The sequence below is a fragment of the Nicotiana attenuata genome, unplaced genomic scaffold (assembly GCF_001879085.1).
Source record: "Nicotiana attenuata strain UT unplaced genomic scaffold, NIATTr2, whole genome shotgun sequence".
In the NCBI taxonomy this organism is placed as follows: Eukaryota; Viridiplantae; Streptophyta; class Magnoliopsida; order Solanales; family Solanaceae; genus Nicotiana; species Nicotiana attenuata.
The window spans coordinates 29,692-53,640 of record NW_017670246.1 but is presented as its reverse complement, the minus strand read 5'-3'; positions in this window follow the sequence as shown (position 1 = coordinate 53,640).

The following is a 23,949-nucleotide window of genomic DNA, read 5'->3' as shown; positions in this document are numbered from 1 at the left end:
TCCTATCTTTGATGTATGGCTGGTACCTCTCTTTTTTTGGTTTTGGCTCTTTTGCCAGAAGCCTGCTTGGATATACCGAGCCCGAGGGGGCCCCTAGCTGGTCATCCTCGATCCTAATTTTCGACTGGTATGGTTGTGAACATCCGACCAAGTCACGGCCGGGTACTCGACTAGGTTCTGCTTCAGCTGCTTCGAAGCCACCGAGCTTCGTTCGTTCAGACCTTGAGTGAAGGCCTGCACTACCCAGTTATCAGAGAACATTGGCAGTTCCATTCGTTCCATTTGGAAGCGAGATACGAACTCTCGCAGCATCTCATTATCTCTCTGTTTAATTTTGAACACGTCGGATTTCCTTGTTGCTACTTTGATGGCGCCAGCATGTGCCTTGATAAAAGAATCCGCTAACATGGCAAATGAATCTATCGAGTTTGGGGCCAGGTTGTGATACCACATCATTGCCCCTTTAGAGAGCGTTTCCCCGAACTTTTTCATCAGGACGGACTCGATCTCGTCATCCCTTAGGTCGTTGCCCTTTACTGCACAAGTGTAGGCGGTGACGTGCTCGTTGGGGTCTGACGTTACGTTATATTTCGGGATTTTGGGCATGCTGAACTTCTTTGGAATGGGTTTCTGGGCCGCTTCCTGTGGGAACAGTTTCTGTACGAACTTCTTTGATTCCACACCTTTCAAGATCGGGGGCGCTCCTGGAATTTAGTCGACCCTGGAGTTGCAAGTCTCGACCTTTTTATCGCTGGCTTCTATCATTTTCTCACCTGATTCGATCCTTTTGGTGAGGTTCGAGCATCTTTACGATGACGCAATCGGATATTGACCCGTTATGACTCGATCTCTCCGGTGCCTGTTCGGTCGGGGAAGCTGTCCCCTGTGCTACCGTGCTAGGAGTTTTCTGGTGGCTTTGCAGTTGAGCAATAGCCAGCTGTTGTGCCTGCAACAATTCAAAAATAACATGAAGGCTAACCTCCCATTCTTCCCGAGCTGGAGTTTTCTGGGCTTCTTGTTGGTTGCCTTGGTGTATGCTCCTGTTAGTGTTGGAGCTTATTTCGACGTGTTGAGCGTCGCGCGAGACTTCGTCCATCGGAATTGGTCCTGGTGCATTCTCAAGGTTTCGTGGTAGCTCACCAATACCTGGAACGGCCACACCATTCTCTCTGTGGTTCTCAAGGCTATTGTTTACTGAATCAGACATTTCGACCCGAAATCAAAGATCTTTGGACAAGAAAAAGCTTGAAAGATAACTTACGTTGTGTAACGGAACCAGCAAGAAAATAATCACTATTATTTTTAGCCCCACGGTGGGCGCCAAACTGTTTATCGTGAAAATGGTAATTACAATTAAATTTTATTATGGGATTCTACAAATACGTGATCTATTTTTATGCTTGTTGTTAAGCAGTTGATGCTATATATGTGAAACTTAGAAACTACATAGGAGTTAAAGATGAGGTGATAATCAAACCGAGAGGCTAACAATCGGGGCTCGAGCTTTCGATTCGGAGACCTCGAGGTCGGTTCTGTGGCCCGATAGTGGACTATCGGGGGCAATCGGGGTATGACTAACAGTTATAATAAAATTAACGAAAGCTCTTTATGGCCAATGATAAGCACTAAATGATGAACAATGACAAAGATAATAAATGAGAGTAATAATATCAAGAGAGTATGTTAGAAAGCAGAGAGAATGTTCTTGTATATTCGTGTGGAGTAACCGAAGCAGCAGACGCTTACAAAATGACAAGGACTCCCTTTATATAGTAGGGAAATCCCCGCATAGTAAAAAATACATTAATTACATAGATATGGGGATGGGATGGCTGACTGACGCCTTGATTTAGGTTCAGAGTAGCCCGCTAGACTGTGTCAGTCCTAGTCGCGTGTCTTGGGAAATCCCCGTATCTCCCATTACCGTGATCATCCCTACCCTGGGGTCGAGAGTTGTCGACCCTCGAGGAGAGATACTCGGCCGCGGCATCGAGCCTTCGAGGTGGTTCCGCAGCCTCGAGCCTTCGAGGTGATTTTTCGAGTGCCTTAGTGACGAGAAATTGGACTCTCTGATTTCACCTTATACAAGTAAAATAATTACAGGTCTGCACAATGTGAGATATAAAGCTCTAATTCTACATGCCAATGCACAGAATGTATCAAATGCACCATGTGCTCCCACTCTCAAGTGCTCAACCACTCAATACTGCATATGGCCATCCGGCCTAGGAAAATCCATCCCAGAACATACTCAATGTTGACAATAAGTCACCCGGTACCGAGGAAATGGGTAATCCAACCCTGTGGAGAAATCCATCTCCACATATCAATACTTAGGACAAATCCATGTCCAGGGAAATCCACCCCTCAATAATATCATCTGCGCTCACTGTTGATACCCAATTTCTCCCTATATATTTTTCAATATGCAAAATAATTTCAAAATGGCATATATATGCATATGTAAGCATATCCAAGTGTTCTATTATTTTTTTCATAATTTTTAAAGGTTTTTAATCAATTTATTTCCCTTTTTTATCCATAAAATCCCAATAATCATATCCAAATTTATTATTTTTGATGATTCACTTATTGGATCTGCATATTTATGCTAAAATATAGCTAAGGTAAGTTTTTCATATTTTTACAAATTTATTTAGTTTTTTTTAAGCTAAAGTGCATATAATTACAATATTAGCGTCTTTTAGGATTTAATTGCGTTTATATTCATAAAATCAGGTCCTATATTTTAAAGTGTTAATTATATATTTTAAATCATTTTAGTGCTTTTAATTTGTTTTCAGAAATGAATTTATTATTTTTATAAATAGGGAAAATGGCTATTTAAAATCTAGCCCAATTGCATTTCAATTTTAGCCTAATTGTAACCCCAAATTAAACCTATTTTCCCCGGCCCAATCCTAATTCAACCCTGACCGAAACCCAGACGCTACCTACCCTATTTAATCCAGGCCGTTGATCATTCAGATCAACGGCCAGCATTCACCCTTTTCATTTTTAACCCAGAACAACCCCTAAACCTACTTCATTTTTCACCGCTTGCCGCCTCTGAATCCCTTTCCCTCTCAATTCTCTCTACAATCCCTCATGAACCCTAGCCACAGCCATCTAATCCCACCCTAATACCTACCTAATCCATGGCCTCTCGTGGCCATTTGAGATATATATCGGCCTCCTATGGCTCCTGGGTGTTTGTTTCTGTGGTTTCATGGCCAGACCTCGAAGGAATCTATTCCAGTCCTTGCTCGACTCCTGTTCATGGCCTTTATCCGGCCATCCATGACCTTTCTCCGGCCATTTATGGTCTTTCAAGGCAGATCCTTGACTTTTTCTGGTCAGATCGTTAACTTTCAAAGTCTTTCTCACTTTTCTGGATTCTCTGAAACCCTAATCTCTAAGACCTTTCAATTTCTTTCAGATCTATCTTAGATCTGTGCTTACTATGAACCTTTTTAAGTGTTTCTCGAAGGTTCTTTTACTTTTCTCTCAAAATGACTCTTCATTTTTCAACGATTAGGGTTTCTCTTAACATTTTAAAGACCTCTTCTCTGATTTTTAGTGTTGTTTCATGATTTTACTATGTTCAAACAACATGTTTATGCTTTCCTTCTATTTGATTCAGCATGTTAAAAACCCTAGTTCCCTTTTTGGCCTTATCCGAGTTCTGAAATTATTTGTTTAAATGTGTACTTGTTCGATTAAGTTCTTTGTTTCTGACTCTCTTCTTCTTGTTTAACTTATCTGATTTGAGTTCTTATCATCTCTTAAATTCGGCTACTGTTGAAGCCCTAATTTCTTAAGAAGTTTTGCCTCACTTGCTACTGTGAGACCTTTACTTGTTTCTGACTCTCTTTACCTGTTGCTACGTTCTTCTTCATTATTGATTCTATGTGACTACTTGACCTACTTGACTACCGTGCTTCAAATATTTTCTAACTACTGAACCCTAGCTTACCCTTACTGTTACTGTATGTTTGTGTTGCTTCTTTTTGTCAACTCGTTTAACTCTGCATGATTGTTCATTCCAAGCTATTTATATGGTAAGTGCAGAATCATGTTCCTTCTTGATTGATCTTGATTTCCTCAATCTCCCGACTAATTGCAAAAGGGTTTTCTTACGAGCCCTAATTTTTACTCATCTGTTTAAAATTAATTGATTCCTTTCAGTTACTGTGATGTTTTACCCTGCTGAATCCTTTCCTAAAATAAGCCTATTTTTGTACTTAGACTTGATTATTTACTTCATACTTTTACTTCCCCCTTATATGGTAATAAGCCTGTCCCCAAACTGATTTCTTTCCTTAATTAAACTGTTACTACCCGTTAAACAGTGATTCCTTAATTAAAGGGAATCACTTGTGTTAATTGATTCTGATTGTGATTATTTCCATGTTTGTGTTTAAGACTACACCTCTTCTCTACTCGTTTACAAAAACTATAAATAACATACCCTCTTTTCTTTTAGACACAAACAACTTGAGTTCAGAACACACACTTACACTTAAAACCCTCTCTTTCTTTACGACTACTTGTGCTATTGCTTTGTCTAGCCGACTGAAAGCCAAGGCTAGACTGTGGACTCTTGTTTGCTTTACCTTTCTGCACTTTGCTTCTCTACTGGTATGTCCTAGTTAACTTTTTAAGTCTCAACAACAACATGTTTCTTTAAGTTGCTTCAGTTTCTCATTCATGTTCACTTCTGCTCATGTCTCTGCAGTCTATTTATGTTACTAGCATGCTGAAATATGTTCCCTTCCCTTTTCTTTTAAATTAATGTTTCCCTATAAATGTACTATATCAGTCATTTGTTATTCATTTTCCACCTTATGAATCCCAAACCCCCATGTCCCCTATATGTGTTTGTGCTTCTTTGGATGGTTTGTGTCCATGCCAGCACCAGCTATTGCTGTGCATGACCAAATCAGACCCCCGATGGGGTTATACAATAAATCCTATAATCCCCTGCCCCTTTGAATGATTACTGTTTATGTTTCACTACTCCGACTGCTTTCAAAACAACTTTTACCACTTATTATTTCCAACCCAATTTTAATAAATCTATGTTCTGCACTTCTACTATATTCTTAGAACTTAGATTATGCCCCTCTTGTGTGAGCCTTGCCTTGGGACCCTTGAGCTCCCTTTGAACTTGGACACATAAGGGCTGGCCCTTCCACACTGCACTCATTTCTGTCTGGTTATGCAAACCTGGGTGTAAGCACTACCCGGGGTCCCTTGAGACTCTTAGGGAACTTTGACACACCTAGGTATGAAAAAGGCTTAGAACATCATTGGCATTTGAAGTGATTAATTATATAACTCAGATAGGAAGTCAAGATCAGGCTTCTTTTGGTCGTAATTTCTTATTTCAGCACTTCTTTTGTAATTCAAATATTTGCTCTATAATAATATGTAACAAATATTGGGGTTGGCTAGTGAAAAGGGATGGGGTAATTATGCATGTTTTAAGTTATTAGAAAGGGTAGATAACATGCCTATAGGATCTGTTTAATAAATTCTGCATGTTTTACTTCCACACTTAGACATCATGCCTATAGGATTTAAATGGCTATAATCAGACATCATGCCTACAGGGCTAAAATCAGCTTCGAAATTAGATGTCATGCCTATAAGATTAAAGACTATATTTTTTATAGAAATCATGCATATAGGAATTTCGCTGTGATCAAATAAATCCTGCCTACTCCACCTCATGTTCAATTAGATACCATGCCTATAGGACAAAAATCAGCCTTTAATACTTAGATACCATGTCTGTAGGAATAAAAAATCAGCTATAATAGAGATCATGCCTATAGGATCTAAAACCAGTTTAGTTAAAAAATTGGTTTGACTCGTACTGTCCTGAATCAGCTTAAACAACTTACTCCTTTTACCAATACGATTTAGAAAGCATGTTTATAGGATCCAAATTACCTGTTTAAAATTAATCATTGTTTACAGCATCACTCTAGATATCATGCTCATAGGATATCATTATTACGCCTAGGCAAGCCTTAGGTAAATACTTGAATAAAAGTGGAACTACCTGCGTTAATTATCAAACTGCTATAACCAACAGGCAGGCCTGATTCGGACTTCTTATCTGAGCTATATAGAGAATCTGGTTTTGACTCAAATCCCCTGCTTTAGGACTTAGAAAATTCAGAATTTAACTGTGTTTGAGTCGTGCTATTTTTATGTATTGTTTGCGGAGGATTATATGAGCCTTCTGATTGCTTACATGTTTTCCCTTTAAATATAGTCCTACGTGTTTTGTATGTTGCCTTAGCCTTTTACCTTTAAACCTAAGAGTCAGCCTAAATCCTCCCTCTTATAGGAATAGTAGTCCTAAAATTCCTCCAGGACTGATAGGAATGGGACGGGCAATAGCACGCAATAGAGATCGAGACCAATCTGCGGTTTAATACCTTTACGGGGTGGGAAGGGTAGATATGGATATGATGACCGGTGCGCTAGTACCACGTGTAGCCCCTCTTTTGAGGAGTGATTACTGGGCATCGCATTGATGTGATCCATATTACAAACAAACCTAGGACCCCTTTATATTCATCAGTATGCTTAGTTATAACTCTTTTCAAAACTTTTGCTTTATTTAATCGTTTTCAAACACTTGTGTATTCAAAATACCCTATTATTTGAGCCTTTTTTGCTTACTTGAAATTGCACAAATTCACAAAAAATTATCTAGCCGGGAACCGCACTAGTGGATCCTGAGGGGTGCCTAACACCTTCCCCTTGGGATAATTTCAACCTCTTACCCTATCTCTGGTTATCAAATGTAGTTGTAGTTAAACCCTATAGGTGCCCTAACGCACCTTATAGTCGTTAGGTGGCGACTCTTCAAAAATTGCAAAACCCCTTTCCAAAAGGAAAGAGTTGTCCCAACCAAAATGTCATAAACCCGATTCTGCGGAAGGAAAAACGGGGCGCGACAGCATGGCGACTCTGCTGGTGATTTTTAGGCTTTTACCATTTCAGATTATTCTTGTGAATTTGTACCTCTCCGTATGTACAATTATCTGTTTAATTCCATTAAGCATTTAATTTCTTCTTTAAAAGCAAAATTGACATATTTTCCTTATTTTCTTTCCTTTATTGCTTTAAATTATGAAACTGCTGTATTTATCGCTTTCTTAATGTGCAAATACATGTCAACATGCTTTTAATTATTGCATAATCATGCTCAACATCATACTCCACTCGCGCCAAACAAATCCTATAGCAACACTTATAATGAGTGGTTGTGCTCTTCCTATATCATAACCCCCTAAATTCGGAAAGGCATATTGCGGTAAAACTAGTCGATCAGCGGTGCAGTCGATAGTTCCTAGCCTTCCCCCTTGAGTTGTCTGCTCAAGGGTACCAGTCTAAAACCCCATAGAAACCTTACTCTGTTCAAATTGTGCATGCATCATGGTCAAACCTAGCCGGATCAGTTATGTTGTCCACATAATGATCCTTTAAGATAGCCTTGTCCAAAGTCCACTAGGTTTCCCCAAACCCTAACGGACGTCGTCACGCTCTGTGCATTTATTTGGAGAACTAAAAGCTTCATGCTAATCATTGGTATTAAATAGTCGAGTCTGGTGGGGGTAAGGGCCTAACCTTATTTTCCTTGCAGAAATATGAGGCACGAAGTCCCCAGATTCAGCATGGTCACCAACATCTACCCAAGATTGCTTGGCTGGGAAAAGATTTACAATCTAGTGACCAAAATCGTTTCTCAAAAGGGTTGGAGATTGTCAAGAGGCTAAAGGAACCGAAGGTGGACATCTAGCCAGAGCATACCTGTTGCTGGGACTTCGCGAGTTGGGGAAGCTGTTTGACGGAACCAAGGATGCCGAATCTGGGGAAGGTCCTTCTGGGACCAAGTAGATAGGAGTTTATCTTTTTCTGCTTTAAAATGTAACAAGGCCAATGGCCATTAGTAACTTCCATTTCCTGTTTATTTAATGTCGATTTGGGATTTGTCTTATTTTTATCAATGAAATGAGGCATTTAGCATTCCATGTTCTCCAAATTAACTTGTTGCTAGGCCCACCTCGGGCACAACGAGGTCCCCAAATTAGGACACGTTTTACATTCCTGCACTATGTGTTTAAATATTGCAATACTTTTTATGATCCTCATTAACTTGTTTACCTTTTTGTTTTATTTTTTGTTTTGTTATTCCCCTCCCCAAAGGTTAGTTCGTGCACTCTAGCGTGATCATCTTAAACAGATGGGCACAACCATCAGGACAACCAGAGCCCGACAAGCCTCGGGGTAGCAAGGCTAAAACAAGCACTATTCACTGTTTTATTTACTGAATGATTTTCTTTTCGCATTTTTCAATTTCCGCAATAAGATCTTCAATGTTCAAAACAATTATTCAATTTATCAAAAGCATGATTGATTTTTCCTATGAATTAATATTTACTGCTAACGTTTTCGTCCTTACTTTACCAATACAGCATTACTATTACTTATCTTGATGAACCAATGACTGTGACATGCAATGAGACAACGCAACAAACAGACATTGACTCAGAAGAAGATGACATACCTGATGAGATTATCAAAGAAGTTGAGAACTTTGAGAACAGACCAAAGTCCAACCTGGACGAAACCGAAATTGTTAACCTGGGAGATGCAGAAAATGTCAAGGAAACACGAATCAGCATTCACCTATCGCCATCAGAGAAGAAAGAGTACACAGAGTTTCTAAAGGAGTATGAGGACATATTCGCCTGGTCGTATGATGACATGACCGGTCTGAGTACGTCCATTGTGGCTCACAAACCGCCAACCAATCCAATGTATCCACCGGTAAAGCAAAAGCTCAGAAAGCTCAAACCTGATATAAGTCTGAAAATCAAGGAAGAAGTCACCAAGCAGATCAAAGTTAAGGTTTTCAGGATGGTTGAGTATCCGACATGGTTAGCCAATATTGTTCTAGTACCAAAGAAGGATGGGAAGGTCAGAGTCTGTGTCGACTACCCGGATATCAACCGGGCCAGTCCGAAAGACGACTTCCCTTTGCCAAATATACACACCCTGATTGACAATTCTGCCAAGCATGAGCTACAATCATTCGTGGATTGCTTCGCTGGTTATCATCAGATCTGGATGGATGAGGAAGATGCTGAGAAAACGGCTTTCATTACGCCGTGGGGAGTGTATTGTTACAAGATGATGTCATTCGGCTTGAAAAACGCAGGGGCCACCTACATGAGGGCCATGACAACCATTTTCCATGATATGATACACAAGGAGATAGAGGTGTATGTGGATGACGTCATCATCAAATCCAAGAAGGCCACTGACCACATAGAAGATCTGAGGAAGTTTTTCAACAGATTGCGGAGGTACAACCTGAAACTAAACCCCGCAAAGTGTGCATTTGGGGTTCCTGTCGGGAAGTTGCTTGGGTTTATTGTGAGCTGCCGAGGAATAGAACTGGATCCATCAAAGGTCAAAGCCATTCAAGAATTACCACCACCAAAGAACAAGTAAGATGTGATGAGTTTCTTGGGAAGGCTGAACTACATCAGCCGATTCATAGCACAGTCTACAGTTATCTGTGAGCCAATCTTTAAAATATTGAAGAAGGATGCCGCTACCAAATGGACCGATGACTGCCAAAAGGCCTTCGATAGAATCAAGGAGTACTTGTCAACACCACCAGTCTTAGCTTCGCCCGAGCCAGGTAGACCCTTATTGCTCTACCTTGCAATGTCAGATGGAGCATTCGGCTGCGTTTTGGGGCAGAATGATGAAACAGGGAGGAAGGAACAAGCCATTTATTATCTCAGCAAGAAGTTCACCCCGTACGAGGCCCGATATTCTCTTTTGGAACGCACCTGCTGTTCTTTGACTTGGATAGCTCAGAAGCTGAGACATTATTTCTGTGCCTATACTACGTACCTCATATCAAGGATGGACCCTTTGAAGTACATCTTTCAGAAGCCCATGACTAATGGCAAGCTAGCCAAATGGCAGATCCTGTTGAGTGAGTTCGACATTTTTTACGTAACTCATAAAGCGGTCAAGGGACAGGCACTGGCAGACCACCTTGCCGAAAACCCCGTGGATGGAGAATACAAACCCTTGAAAACGTATTTTCCTGATGAAGAAGTATCATTCATAGGAGAAGACATTGCAGAACCCTATGACAGTTAGAGAATGTTCATCGATGGAGCAGCAAACTTCAAGGAGTTGGCATAGGAGCAGTCTTCGTATCGGAAACCGGTCAGCATTATCCAGTGTCTGCCAAACTCAGGTTCCCCTGCACCAACAATATGGCCGAGTACGAAGCCTGCATCTTAGGGCTCAAAATGGCCATTGACATGAACGTGCAAGAGCTGCTAGTGATTGGAGATTCAGATTTACTCATACATCAGTACGAGAGGAATGGGCAAACAAGAACTCCAAGATACTTCCATATCTACATCACGTATAGGAATTGAGAAAGAGGTTCACAAAGACGGAATTCCAACATGTTCCCAGAATCCAGAATGAGTTCGCTGATGCATTGGCCACCCTATCATCTATGATACAGCACGCGGATAAGAATTTCATTGATCCTATTCCAGTGAAAATTCATAATCAGCCAGCTTACTGTGCCCATGTTGAAGAGGAAGCAGACGGAAAGCCTTGGTTTCATAATATCAAGGAATATTTGGCAAAAGGAGAGTACCCGGAGCTTGCCAATCATACTCAGAAACGCACACTTCGGAGATTGTCCGACAACTTCTTTCACATCGGAGGAATCCTGTATAGGAGGACTCCTAATTTGGGACTATTAAGATGTGTTGACGTAAAGGAAGCATCCAGGCTACTAGAAGAAATTCATGCTGCAACCTGTGGTCCGCATATGAACGGTTTTTTCTTAGCAAAGAAGATACTCCGGGGTGGTTACTTTTGGATGACTATGGAAACAGACTGCATCCAGTATGTCCTGAAATGCCATCGCTGTCAGATACATGCAGACATGATAAAGGTACCTCCAAGCGAGCTCAACACAACAAGCTCACTGTGGTCGTTCGCCGCCTGGGGAATGGACGTCATTGGACCAATCGAGCCTGCCGCTTCCAACGGACACAGGTTTATCCTAATGGCAATTGACTATTTCACTAAATGGGTCGAAGCAGCATCTTACAGAGCAGTGACCATGAATGTCGTGGCAGACTTTGTCCGCGACCACATTGTTTGTCGATTCGGGATTCCAAAATCAATCATCATTGATAATGGCTCAAATCTCAACAGCGACTTGATGAAAGCCATGTGTGAGACTTTCAAGATCAGACACAAGAATTCGCCAACCTACAGGCCTCAAATGAATGGAGCCGTGGAAGCCGCCAACAAGAATATCAAGAAGATATTGAGGAAAATGACAGAGAAGCATAAACAGTGGTACGAGAAGTTATCGTTTGCTCTATTGGGGTATCGCACCACAGTCCGCACATCAACCGAGGCAACCCCCTATATGCTGGTTTATGGTACAGAGGTCGTCATCCCTTCCGAAGTAGAAATTCGTTCCCAAAGGATCATACAGGAAGCTGAGCTCAACGACGCAGAGTGGGCTAAGAGTCATTACGAGCAACTAGCTCTTATAGACGGAAAGAAATTGAACGCAGTTTGCCATGGTCAACTCTATCAGAACAGAATGTCCAGAGCCTTCAACAAAAGAGTCAAGCCAAGACAGTTCACACTAGGGCAGCTGGTGTTGAAGAAAATTTTTCTGCATCAGGATGAAGCCAAAGGGAAGTTCTCTCCCAATTGGCAGGGCCCATACATGGTTCATCGGGTTTTGACAGGAGGAGCCCTCATACTTGCAGAAATGGACGGAGAAGTCTGGCCAAAGCCGATTAATTCAGATGTAGTCAAACGTTACTATGTGTAATCTTTAAGCTTTCCTTATATGATGTAAATTGAACTACGCCTGACCTGATTCCCGTTTAAGAGGGGATACGTAGGCAGCCCTATGGGTTCGGTCACAATTCAATAAAATTTTCATTTCCCCCCGCAATTGGAAACTGGGGCAAAATTTTGAAGAGGACCCTCAAAATTCCGAAGTAATTTTAGTCGATCGCTGCATGAGCAACAGTCAGAAATGTCAACCCATCAAACTGGGGCAGAATTTTGAGGAGGACCCTCAAAATTCTATAGCAGGAGAGGTTGCAATGTCTTGAATTGTGTCACAGTCGGCGGTTCATCTAAAACTATTTTTAATTATACATTTACGTCATACTTTTACAAAATCGTGCATGTCTATTATTGTAATTGCTTGGTTTAGCAACGCTACCCCAATGATACAGACGGTATCTCCAGATCATAGCCGATCGAGTCAAGCAAAGCCAGCGGGGATACGAACTAACCTTCCCCTTTACAAAACTCACAATTTTTTCTTTGGATGCAAGCACTAGGATTACGAAATCAGTGAACGTACTGTACGTCCATAGAACAAACATTGTTCAAAAATACGATTCTCAGAACCATTGCACTTACCAACATCTGCTATCAGCACGCACCTATAATGTTCCATATGTCACAATGCTCCCAGTAATCACCATGCCGCAATCTGCTATCAGCTAAGAAACTCTACTGTCATTCGCTATTTTATTTCTTGCATAAGGCTACCATTCTGCCTTCCAACCTGCATAAGGCTACCATTCTGCCTTCCGAGGTTAAGCTCTACCTCTATCTGCATTTGCATTGCATAGGGCTATAATTCTGCCTTCCAACCTGCATAAGGCTACCATTCTGCCTTCCAACTTGCATAAGGCTACCGTTCTGCCTTCTGAGGTTAAGCTCTACCTCTATCTACATTTGCATTGCATAAGGCTACCATTCTGCCTTCCAACTTGCATAAGGCTACTATTCTGCCTTCCAACTTGCATAAGGCTACTATCTGCCTTCCGAGGTTAAAGCTCTACCTCTATCTGCATTTGTATTGCATAAGGCTACTATTCTGCCTTCCAACTTGCATAAGGCTACCATTCTGCCTTCCGAGGTTAAGCTATACCTCTATCTGCATTTGCATTGCATAAGGCTACCATTTTGCCTTCCGAGATTAAACGCAGTCTCCACCTACATTGCACGGTTAAAAGATCACCACATTGCACGGCTGAAAGATCGCCACATTGCACGGCTGAAAGTTCGCCACATTGCACGGCTGAAGATCGCCACATGCTACTACATCCTTCATGGGCTGAAATATCGCCAACCCATCCAAAGGCGTTATCGTTCGGAGGCACCATCTTCATAGCCCGAGAACACCATGTCATGGCCCGAGGATTTCTTTCAATCTTTTGCATATCATTATTCAAAGGCGTCATGCTTCCGAGGCACCATCCTCATAGCCCGAGAGCATCATTTCATGGCCTGCGAATCCTTTATTATACGCTTCATGGCCCAGGACATCATGGTCTAAGGACGTCATCCTAACCGCCCAAAGACAGCATTCATGGTCCAACGGGAATTTGCATCATGTCTAAATTTATGCACAATATATGCTTGTATCGCTCATTTGCAGGTAAACCGGCAAGCAATGGTTATCCCAACCAGAGTGATCCCGCTCCAGTTCCCTCAGCCATATCAGAACCTAACCATTCCCGCAAGCCACCCACTCACCCAGCCCTAGATATTGCGTCTGTTCTTGAAATGTCTTCATCGGTATACTCCGCCAATGGATCCTGAACTACATATGGCCTGATGATGTTTTAGACGTCAATACCACACAAAAAGGGGGGTGATTTGTGCGGTACCTAATTTTCGCACTAGAAGAACCTGGTTCTTCTAGGTGTTCTAACTTCTACTGTTTGCAGAATTAAAATACAGGAATAAAGAACACAGAGATTTTACGTGGAAAGCACCTAGCTCAATAGGTGAAAAACCATGACCTACTACTCAGTAGGATTTTCCCAAACTTCCACTAAACTTTAATGAGCCAAAAACAGCATTTACAAAACTCTTTGTAAACCTAAGGATTAACTCTAATCCTAGTGTAGCAATAAATCCTATATCCCTAGCCCCTTTGAATGATTATTGTTTCTGTTTCACTACTCCGACTATTTTCAAAACCACTTTTACCACTTATTATTTCAAACCCAGTTTTAATAAATCTTTGTTCTGCACTTGTACAATATTCTTAGAACTTAGGTTCTGCCCCTCTTGTGTGAGCCTTGTCTTGGGACCCTTGAGCTCCCTCAGAACTAGGACATATAAGGGTTGGCCCTTCCACACTGCACTCATTTCTGTCTGATTATGCAAACCTGGGTGTAAGCACTGCTCGGGATCCCTTGAGACTCTTAGGGAACTTTGACACACCTAGGTATGAGAAAGGCTTTTAACATCATTGGCATTTGAAGTGATTAATTATATAATTCAGATAGGAAGTAAAGATCAGGCTTATTTTGGTTGTAATTTCTTATTTCAGCACTTCTTTTGTAATAGTGGTCCTAAAATTCCTCCGGGACTGATAGGAATAGGACGTCCAATAGCATGCAATAGAGATCAAGACCAATCCGCACTTTAATACCTTTACGGGGTGGGAAGGGTAGATATGGATATGATGACCGGTGCGCTAATACCACGTGTAGCCCCTCTTTTGAGGAGTGATTACCGGGTATTGCATTGATGTGATCCATATTACAAACAAACCTAGGACCCCTTTACATTCATCAGTATGCTTAGTTATAACTCTTTTCAAAACTTTTGCTTTAGTTAATCATTTTCAAACACTTGTGTATTCAAAATCCCCTATTATTTGAGCCTTATTTGTTTACTTGAAATTGCACAAATTCACAAAAAATTATCTGGCCGGGGACCACACTAGTGGATCCTGAAGGGTGCCTAACACCTTCCCCTTGGGATAATTTCAAGCCCTTACCCTATCTCTGGTTATCAAACGTAGTTGTAGTTGAACCCTATAGGTGCCCTAACGCACCTTAAACTCGTTAGGTGGCGACTCTTCAAAAATTGCAAAACCCCTTTCCAAAAGGAAAGAGTTGTCCAAACCAAAATGTCATAAACCCGATTCCGCGGAAGGAAAAAGGGGACGCGACACTCACTGGGGGTGTGGAGACTCTGGAGGGGCCCTACAACCAAGTGCTATCATAATCATCAACATAACCATTGTGTCGTGCAGCCTGATCCCATAACTGTCACTCATAATCAAGCTCTCGGCCTCACTCTGTCACCACTCTCCACACTCACACACGGGCTCACAATGTCATGAAAACTAGCCCGGAACAATGATATGATGTGCCAATAAATAACAACTGTGACTAATACATTATATGAAATGCATGAATAAGACTGAGTACAGAATATCAATACGACCACTATGGGTCCCAACAGTATCGGCGTAAATCACTAACATGATATCTAGCATGATTTCCAGCTCATTTACTTAATCAGATGATGGAAACACGGATATCAGCAAGAAAGAGTCACTAAATGGTGCAATGGAATGAACTAGGTCTCGATCCTCACGGTGCACGCCCACACGACCTTCACTTGGCATGTGTGTCACCTCAATACTAATCACATGACACATAGTTTGGGGTTTCGAACCCTCAGAAGCTAGTTTGGAAGCGTTACGTACCTCAATCAAGCCAAAATCCTATTCTGCGATGCCTTTGCCTCTCGAACCAGCCTCCAAACGTCACGAATCTAGCCAAAAGCAATACAATGCAATCAATACAGGCCAAGGAACAAATTCCACAACAAAAATTACTTAATTGATCACAAATCCCCAAATCCACTCAAACTCGGCCCCGGGCCCACGTCTCGGAATCCAACAAAAGTTACAAAACTAGAAAGCCCATTCAGTCACGAGTCTACCCATACCAAATTCATCAAAATCTGACATCAAATGGCCATTCAAATCTCCAAAATCATCTCTCCAACTCCCAAACCTCAAACCCCCAAATTACACCTCAAAAAAACACCAACTAGGTGGGAAAATCAGTGGGGAAGCATAATTATTGAATAGAAATGATCACTAGAAACATAACTCAAGATTCACCTTCAAAATCCTCTCAAAAATCTCCAAAACCGAGCTCACGAATGTTAGAATTGTGAAAAATCCTGGAACCCTCGTTTTTAAACCTTTTATATACTGCCCAGATGTCCTTCATCGCGATCGCAGAAATAGCCTCGCGATCGCAAAGCATAAACAAGGTGCTCCACATTTTAACCTTACGCGATCATGGAAATACACACGCGATTGCGGATCACAATCTCTCAAAACTACACGAACGCGCCCAGCTCTACGCGATCGCATAGAGAAAATTCCTTCACCTCACTACCGCTCCAAATCCTTCTATGCTAACACGACCTCAGCCATGCGTTCGCGATGCACAGCTTCGCACAACTATGTGATCGCGATCCTATCTCTACAATCGAGTAGAACAAACTTAACTCTGCCCCCAGATAATCCTACGCAATCACAAATGGACTCATGCGATCGCATACAAGGAAACCAGAAACAGCTGATACCAGATATCAGCAATTCAGCCTTGTTGCCAACCAATAACCAAGTCTGTTAACCACCCGAAACTCACCCGATACCCTTGGGACCTCAACCAAACATATCAACACATATCATAACACCATTCAAACTTAGTCAAGCCTTCGAATCACTCAAAGCAACAACAAAACACCAAATTACCCTCGGGTTCAAGCCTAAGAATTTCTAAACTTTCAAATTTCACAAACGACGTCGAAACCTATCAAATCACGTCCGAATGACCCCAAATTTTGAATAAAAGTCAGAAATGACACCACGAACCTACTCTAACTTCCGAAATTCTATTCGGACCTTGATATCAAAATTTCCACTGCCAGCCAAAATCGCCAAAATTCTAACTTTCGCCAATTCATGCCTAATTCTACCACGAACCTCCAAGTCACATTTCGGATGCGCTCCTAAGTTCAAAATCTCCTAACGCAGCTAACGGAACCATCAAAATTCGAATCCGAGGTCGTTTACACATAAGTTAACATCCGGTCAACTTTTCCAACTTAAGCCTTCACAAAAGAGACTAAGTATCTCAACTTACTCCAAAACCACTCCGGACCCAAACCAACTAACCTAGTAAGTCAAAATACAGATGAAGAACACAAAAGAAGTAGGAAATGGGGGAACGAGGCTATATTTCTTGAAACGACCGGCCGGGTCGTAACATATGCTGATGTGGAAAGCATCCTCGATGTTACCTTTGGAAGCATTGGACCAGTTACGAGGAGTAAAGCAAGATCGTTAGGAAAACAAGCACCGCAATTGCCGTCCGCATCAACCCCTATTTTTGGATCTTCATCCTCAAAAGGAGCAAGATCTTCCACAAACGCACCTGAAGGAGGAAGCGATGTCGCTGAAAGGAGCAAGAAAACTCTTGCTCTCCTTCACCTCTCCGAATCCAAGTACTCTGCTGTGAAGGAAGATGATGATGCATCAATTGATGGATCCTTCCCACTTACACCGCATAGTGTGAGCAAATCCAGGATTAATCATTGTCACAATCCATGCTACTTGCCATCGTCCTAGACAATCATGCAAGACATAGTGACAAACACTTCATCTGTGGAGGAGCAATTGGAAAGCTTCACGAGAGCAATCGCTGGCTTGACCAAGTGCATGCAAAATCAAGATTCTAGAATCAACAAGCTAATAGATAGGGTGGGAATCCTAATGGAAGAAGAATCCACCCATGCACCTGGAAAGTTCCCAGAAGTTCCAGAGAGTGATTCTCCCCCAAGACAAGTAGCATCCGCTAAGGCTATCCATGTCTCATCTGAAGGGATGATTCCAAATGATCAACTGAAGGAATTCATTGAAGGAACTATTAAGAACAACTATGAAGTTGCTTCCAAGTCCACCCTTACATATGCAAAGGAGTACACTGCAAGGGTCGATATGTTGAAGATGCCTACTGGCTATCAACTTCCAAAGTTTCAACAGTTTGATGGTGAAGGTAATCCAAAGCAACATGTGGAGCACTTCGTTGAGATGTGCAACAATGCTGGGACTTATGGAGATTACCTCGTCAAGCAATTTGTCCGCTCGCTAAAAGGAAATACTTTTGACTTGTACACAGACCTTGAGGCTGGATCTATTGATAGCTGGGATCAACTAGAGCAAGAGTTTGTCAATCGATTTTATATCACGAGACGTCTTTGAGTGTGATAGAACATATAAATACTCATCAACGAAAGGGTGAACCAGTTACCAATTTTATCAATTGTTGGAGGAATGCAAGCCTCAACTGCAAAGAGAGGCTTAGTGAAGCTTCCGGCATTGAGATGTGAATCCAAGGCATGCATTGGGGACTCCGCTACTTCTTGCAAGGTATCAAGCCTAGTACATTTGAAGAAATTGCGACTCGTGCCAACGACATGGAGTTAAGCATGGCCTCCACTAGAAATGAAAGGCGGCCTATCTATGCGCCTTGCAAAGGGAACGACAAGCAATAAGTCAGGAAATGGAGCAAGTTTGTACCGAGGTGTAAAAACAAAGAAGCTATGAATGTCAACACATCACCTATGATGTTCACAATGAAGGTGAGCAAGAAGCAGAGTACGAAATCCACTTATTTTCAAGATAAACCAAGTGGCAAGTTGACTCTAAATGAAATTCAAGAGAAGGAGTACCCATTCTTGGATTCTAATGTGCCGCAATTTTTGAAGAACTCCTCGAGTTAAATCTCATTGAGCTTCCGGAGATGAAGCGGCTGAATGAAACTGGTAAAACAAATGACCCAAATGACAGCAAATACCATCGACTTGTGAGCCACCCTCTAGAGAAGTGTTTTGTCTTCAAGGACAAAGTTATGGACTTGGCTCGTGAAAAGAAAATCGTGCTTGAAGATGAGAAAGCAAGCGCAAACCAAGTCTTTATCACCTTTGGCTCATTTAGTCCGGGCGAATTATGTGGTTTTAAAAAAAGTAAAGAGGATGAATTACTAGAGAACAATAAAGTTGAAGTCGATCAACCTGATGATGATGAAGGTTGGACGTTGGTGACTCATCGTAGGCACCACAGAAGAAGCCCACGAAAAGAATCAATAGAACAACCAAAAAGAAAAATGATGGTAAAAAGACCAACAGAACATAATCCAGTTAGGCGTTTGGGGAAAGCAAAACTGGAGGTGCACCACCCTCAAAAGCCACGACATCCAATGACCTTGGAGGATTAATTGCCATGTTGGTTTCATATGAAGATTTCTCGTCATGGTATTGAGGCCTCTTGTTGCAATGCTGATAAAGGGGAAGAAAAGAGTGATGATCTACCGTTGGAACCATCTCCAGAATAGCTCATCGAGTCTATCCCTCAAGAAATTAACGCGTGCGAGGAAAAAGTTACGTTCACAAATGACGACCTTCTACTAGGTGACACTCTTCATAACCACCCGTTGTACCTGGTTGGCTATATGTGTAATGAAAGGGTATATCAAATTTTGGTTGATGGAGGACCCTTAGTGAACATCTTGCCAATTCGCACTGTGAATGAACTTGGTATTCCCATGAACGAACTCTCGAAAAGTCGTGTGATCATCCAAGGATTCAAACAAGGGGGGGCAAAGAGTCATAGGTGTGATCAGGTTGGGAATCACCATTGAAGATATGCAATCAAGTGCATGGCTGCATGTGATCGAAGCAAAGACTTCATACAACATCTTGCTTGGAAGGCCTTGGATACATGAGAATAAAATGGTTTCATCTACCAACCATCAATGTTTGAAATACTATGAAGGTGAAGTCGAGAAGAAGATAATTGTTGATGACGAGCCATTCACCGAGGCTGAGTCACACTTCACTGATGCAAAGTTCTACTTGAAGAACCGCATTGTGAAGGAGCTAAAAGCTGATGATGACATGAATGACAAGGATGACGAGTCCACGGCTAAGAGAGCTGAGGTGGTTGCCGACAAAACCAAAGTTGTTGCTGAGAAGGTATACCCCAACCCAAATAAGTATCATAAAGGGAACACTGTGTCTTACGGCAAGAAAGTAACTCCTCCGCTCCAATATGTCCCTAAAAAGAAGAAAGATGAAGGTGAATCATCTGATCTCCAAACTAACATGCTAAAGGGGTTAACTCTTCCGGTCAAACGAACTGAGGCAGTAAAGTTGTCCTCAATGCCGCTTGCAGGGTTTGTGGCCCAAAATTATTTGCAGAATTTGGCGCTCCCTACAAAACGTATAGATGAAGGTTTTGATCCCAATGCTTATAAGTTATTTGTAAAGGATAGATATAATCCCAATGAGCCGTCAAAGTTAGGGAAGCTCCCATCAGAAGCTGCTACGAGGCAACCACGTGAAGGTTTGGGATACAAGCAACCGTCACCAGTGCGCATCTCCAGAAGAACGGCGAGCAACAATTATATCACTGTAGAAGATGAATCTGCCGGTTTTAACAGACCTTAAGTCTTTGATCGACTTAAAAAACCAACTATAAGGACTTCCGTATTTGAGATATTGGGTCCATTAAAGAAGGGGAAGAAGTTCCAGAGAAATTATCGAAATACAAGAACACCTGCTTCGCCCAAAATTCAGAAGATCTCTAAGGATTTCCAAAGTTTAGTTCCTTCTAGAATGAGGCTATTGATACCCAATTTTGCCCTCATATTTTCTCAAATAGTATACATACTTTCAAAATATCATTTTGCATCATTATTTAGTTTACAAAATCTATACAAGCATTTTTTATGATTTTCCATAAATTTTGGATCTCTAAAATTGAATTTCTCACATTTAAATTACTTGAATAATTATTAATTACTCCTTCACATTATTTTATGATGACTTAATCACCTAAAATTAATATTTTGCATCCATGATACATATTTCAATAGTTTACTTCATTTTATATAATTACATTAGTATTTTTAAGCTATTTGCACAATCTTACAATAATAGCCTATATTTTGCATTTTATTACATTTGTCATTTTATTCATGGTCAAAATAATATTTTACATTTTTATAATCTTCTAAAATTATTTTAAAGTATTAATTTGCATAAATAGAATTTTTATATATTTATTTCACTATTTTTATCAAATTATTTCTCTTTTAATCTCTTATTTAAAAGCTGGCCCAATTTTTTGAGCTATTTTTTGGACAAAACATACCCAAACCCCTGGCCCAATCCTCAAGCCCAACCCCAAGCGACCCCGATAAGCCTACCTAGTCCAAAATCCGACCCAACTCTCCTTAAATCTCAGTCGTTGATCAAAAGCGATCAACGGTTCACAACACTCCACTCCCTTTCCTTATATCCCCTCAACCTAACCCTAATCCCCATTTCCTAAAGACTGACACCTCTGTTCTCTCTGTTACTCCTTTCTCTTTCACAAACCCTAGCCGTCACACTCCAATTATCTCCGGTTCCGACCTTGATATGGAATCCTCTAATGATTTTCCTTCCATATATGCTCCATCTCCATGTTACTTACACGGTTTTGGTATTACTTAGTACTTGCCTATTTTTGGCAAGTACTAGACCTGGAATCATGTGGAAATCGTCTTTAATCTTCAAGGTTTAGATAGTATTTTGTCTATATACGTTCATGCCAAGGCGAGATAAAGCCGATTCACCAAGATCTTGGTCGAATCTTTGAATTCTGTCAACTAGGGTTTCAGATTTTCACCTTTTCTCACTGATTTTTTTTATTGCATGTGATATTATTTCCTTTCTCGTGTTTGACTGATGATTTTTCCCTATTTGTTTGCTTGATTTGTACTGCTATATAAACTCGTCCCCCATTTCTCTTATGGGACAGACTTTTAATCCGTGATTCACTAAAAACACTCAAGGCTATCACTCTATTATTCACTCATTTTCTTATTATATACCTTGGTTCTTGGCCGGCTGAAAGCTAAGGCCACCGGAATTCGATATTTTAACCTTTCTTAGTGTGAGCACTGCCTGGGGTTCATTTGAAACCCTTAGGAACTCTGACGCACTAAGATTCTGGGTTCTGTTGCTCTTTGTTGACGCAGAGTACTGTGGAGTTTGTTCTTTCTTGTTTGTCTGTTTATCAACTGATAACTGGTAAGTTCTTTAGCTTTTGCAATTTCATTCTCTTCTGTTCACGTCTTGTATATTCATACCTCTAAAATTTTATGACCTAATGTGTTTCTAGACCATCTCTGTGTGCAACCTGGTTGGTATTGAACTTATTTTATTATATGAACTTCTTTAGCATTTGATTTTACCTAGAATTCCAGTTCTCAGATATGTTCATTGTACATGCTTAACTTGAATAATTTGGAATCTCTTAAGCTCGTTTAGACTACTATGTTGGTATCTGAATATTTACATTTACTGCCTGGCATGAGTTTGCTTCCCTGCTTTTTCTCGAGTCATTGTAATGACTAGCTCATACTTAGAATGTATTTAAAGCCTTCATATTAAATATGATCCGCTCTCATGCTAGTTTTGTCACATTATTATGTCTTTTGCTTGATCCTGTATCCTTTAGTGATTATTTGAGACTTTTAGAGTAACTATCCTAACTTGTACTTCTCCAATAAAATTTGATACTAGTTTGTCTTATTGATATAAGTTGGCATGTCTTTCTTTCTGATATTGTGATGGATACTTAACATAATTTGGACCCCCTAGGTTTTAAATCCTTTAAGTTAGTGCTCTACTTTAGACTCGTTCGGCATTGTGCACCTTTGTATATTGTTCTCATAATCTCAAAAAATCTGATTCCCCTACCTCTTTCAAAATGTTTTCTCCCCAATATGCTAAGTGTTTGAACTTGTAATATCAATTTGTCCTTTGAGTCTTGTTGATTCTCTTTGCTCGTATGTTCTTTGTTTAATCACCCCTGCTATGTCTGCTTCTAAAATACAAGTGCACCTCTATCACTTAATTACTATTCTCTCGCCCTCATTTGTTATCTATACTATTCTGAATATATCATTCTTCGCCTGCTGAAAGCCAAAGCCACCAAAACTCTCTCTATTGACCTCTCTAGTGTGAGCACTACTCGGGGTCCATTTGAGACTCTTGTGAACTCTGACATACTAGGATTTGGGGTCCTTTGGCCACTCTCTTTGCTAGTAGAATTTAAGCTGTCTCTGGCACTCATCTTACTTCTCTTATCTTATGTGTTAATATGCAAACTGGTTTGCTTAAGTGATTTCTGTGTGATTCAACGTTTGGATCATGTGGTCAGTTGTGACTATTTGGCCTGGCTTGAATTCCCTTGTGATTTTGGGTAGTGCTGATGGGCAAGGTCTCTTGTTTGGACCTAGGCATGCTATTTATGAAGATTGAGTTTGTTGAAGGCCCAGGCAATACTGGGTATCTCCTTTGGGCATGCTGTTAGACCTACTACTGTTCCTTGTATAATAGTTATACTTATATTCATTATCCGGCCTGTAATAATTTATAATAAACAATTGGGGTGTTAATGAATTGGGAAAAGGGGTATATTTTAATTTGCATGGAAGTGTAGAAAATATGCCTATAGGATTTACATGATTTACTATTTTATCCAACCTGCATATATGCTATTCAGGTTGGAATCGCCCACTAGAAACCATGCCTATAGGGAATCGCCCACTCACTAAACTTGTTTACTAGAAAAGCATGAGCTTAAGTACATTATTCATTCTCCATGTGTAGTGCTACGTGTTACTAGACAGCATGCCTGTAGAAAATAAATATCAATAACTATCCTTCGATTTGCATAATTGCAACATATTCATTACATACCATGCCTATAGGTCTTAATAATTTATAACCAGATCTGAATAACAATATTAGGTATTCTTAAACTTTGTAGTCATTTAGATACCATGTTTATAGGCTTAAAGTGACTCCTTGAATCTTGAACTACCTATATAATACTGAATATGCTTGCGTGCATTCGTTGTCTAAGTGGGGAGGCTAACTTGAGCC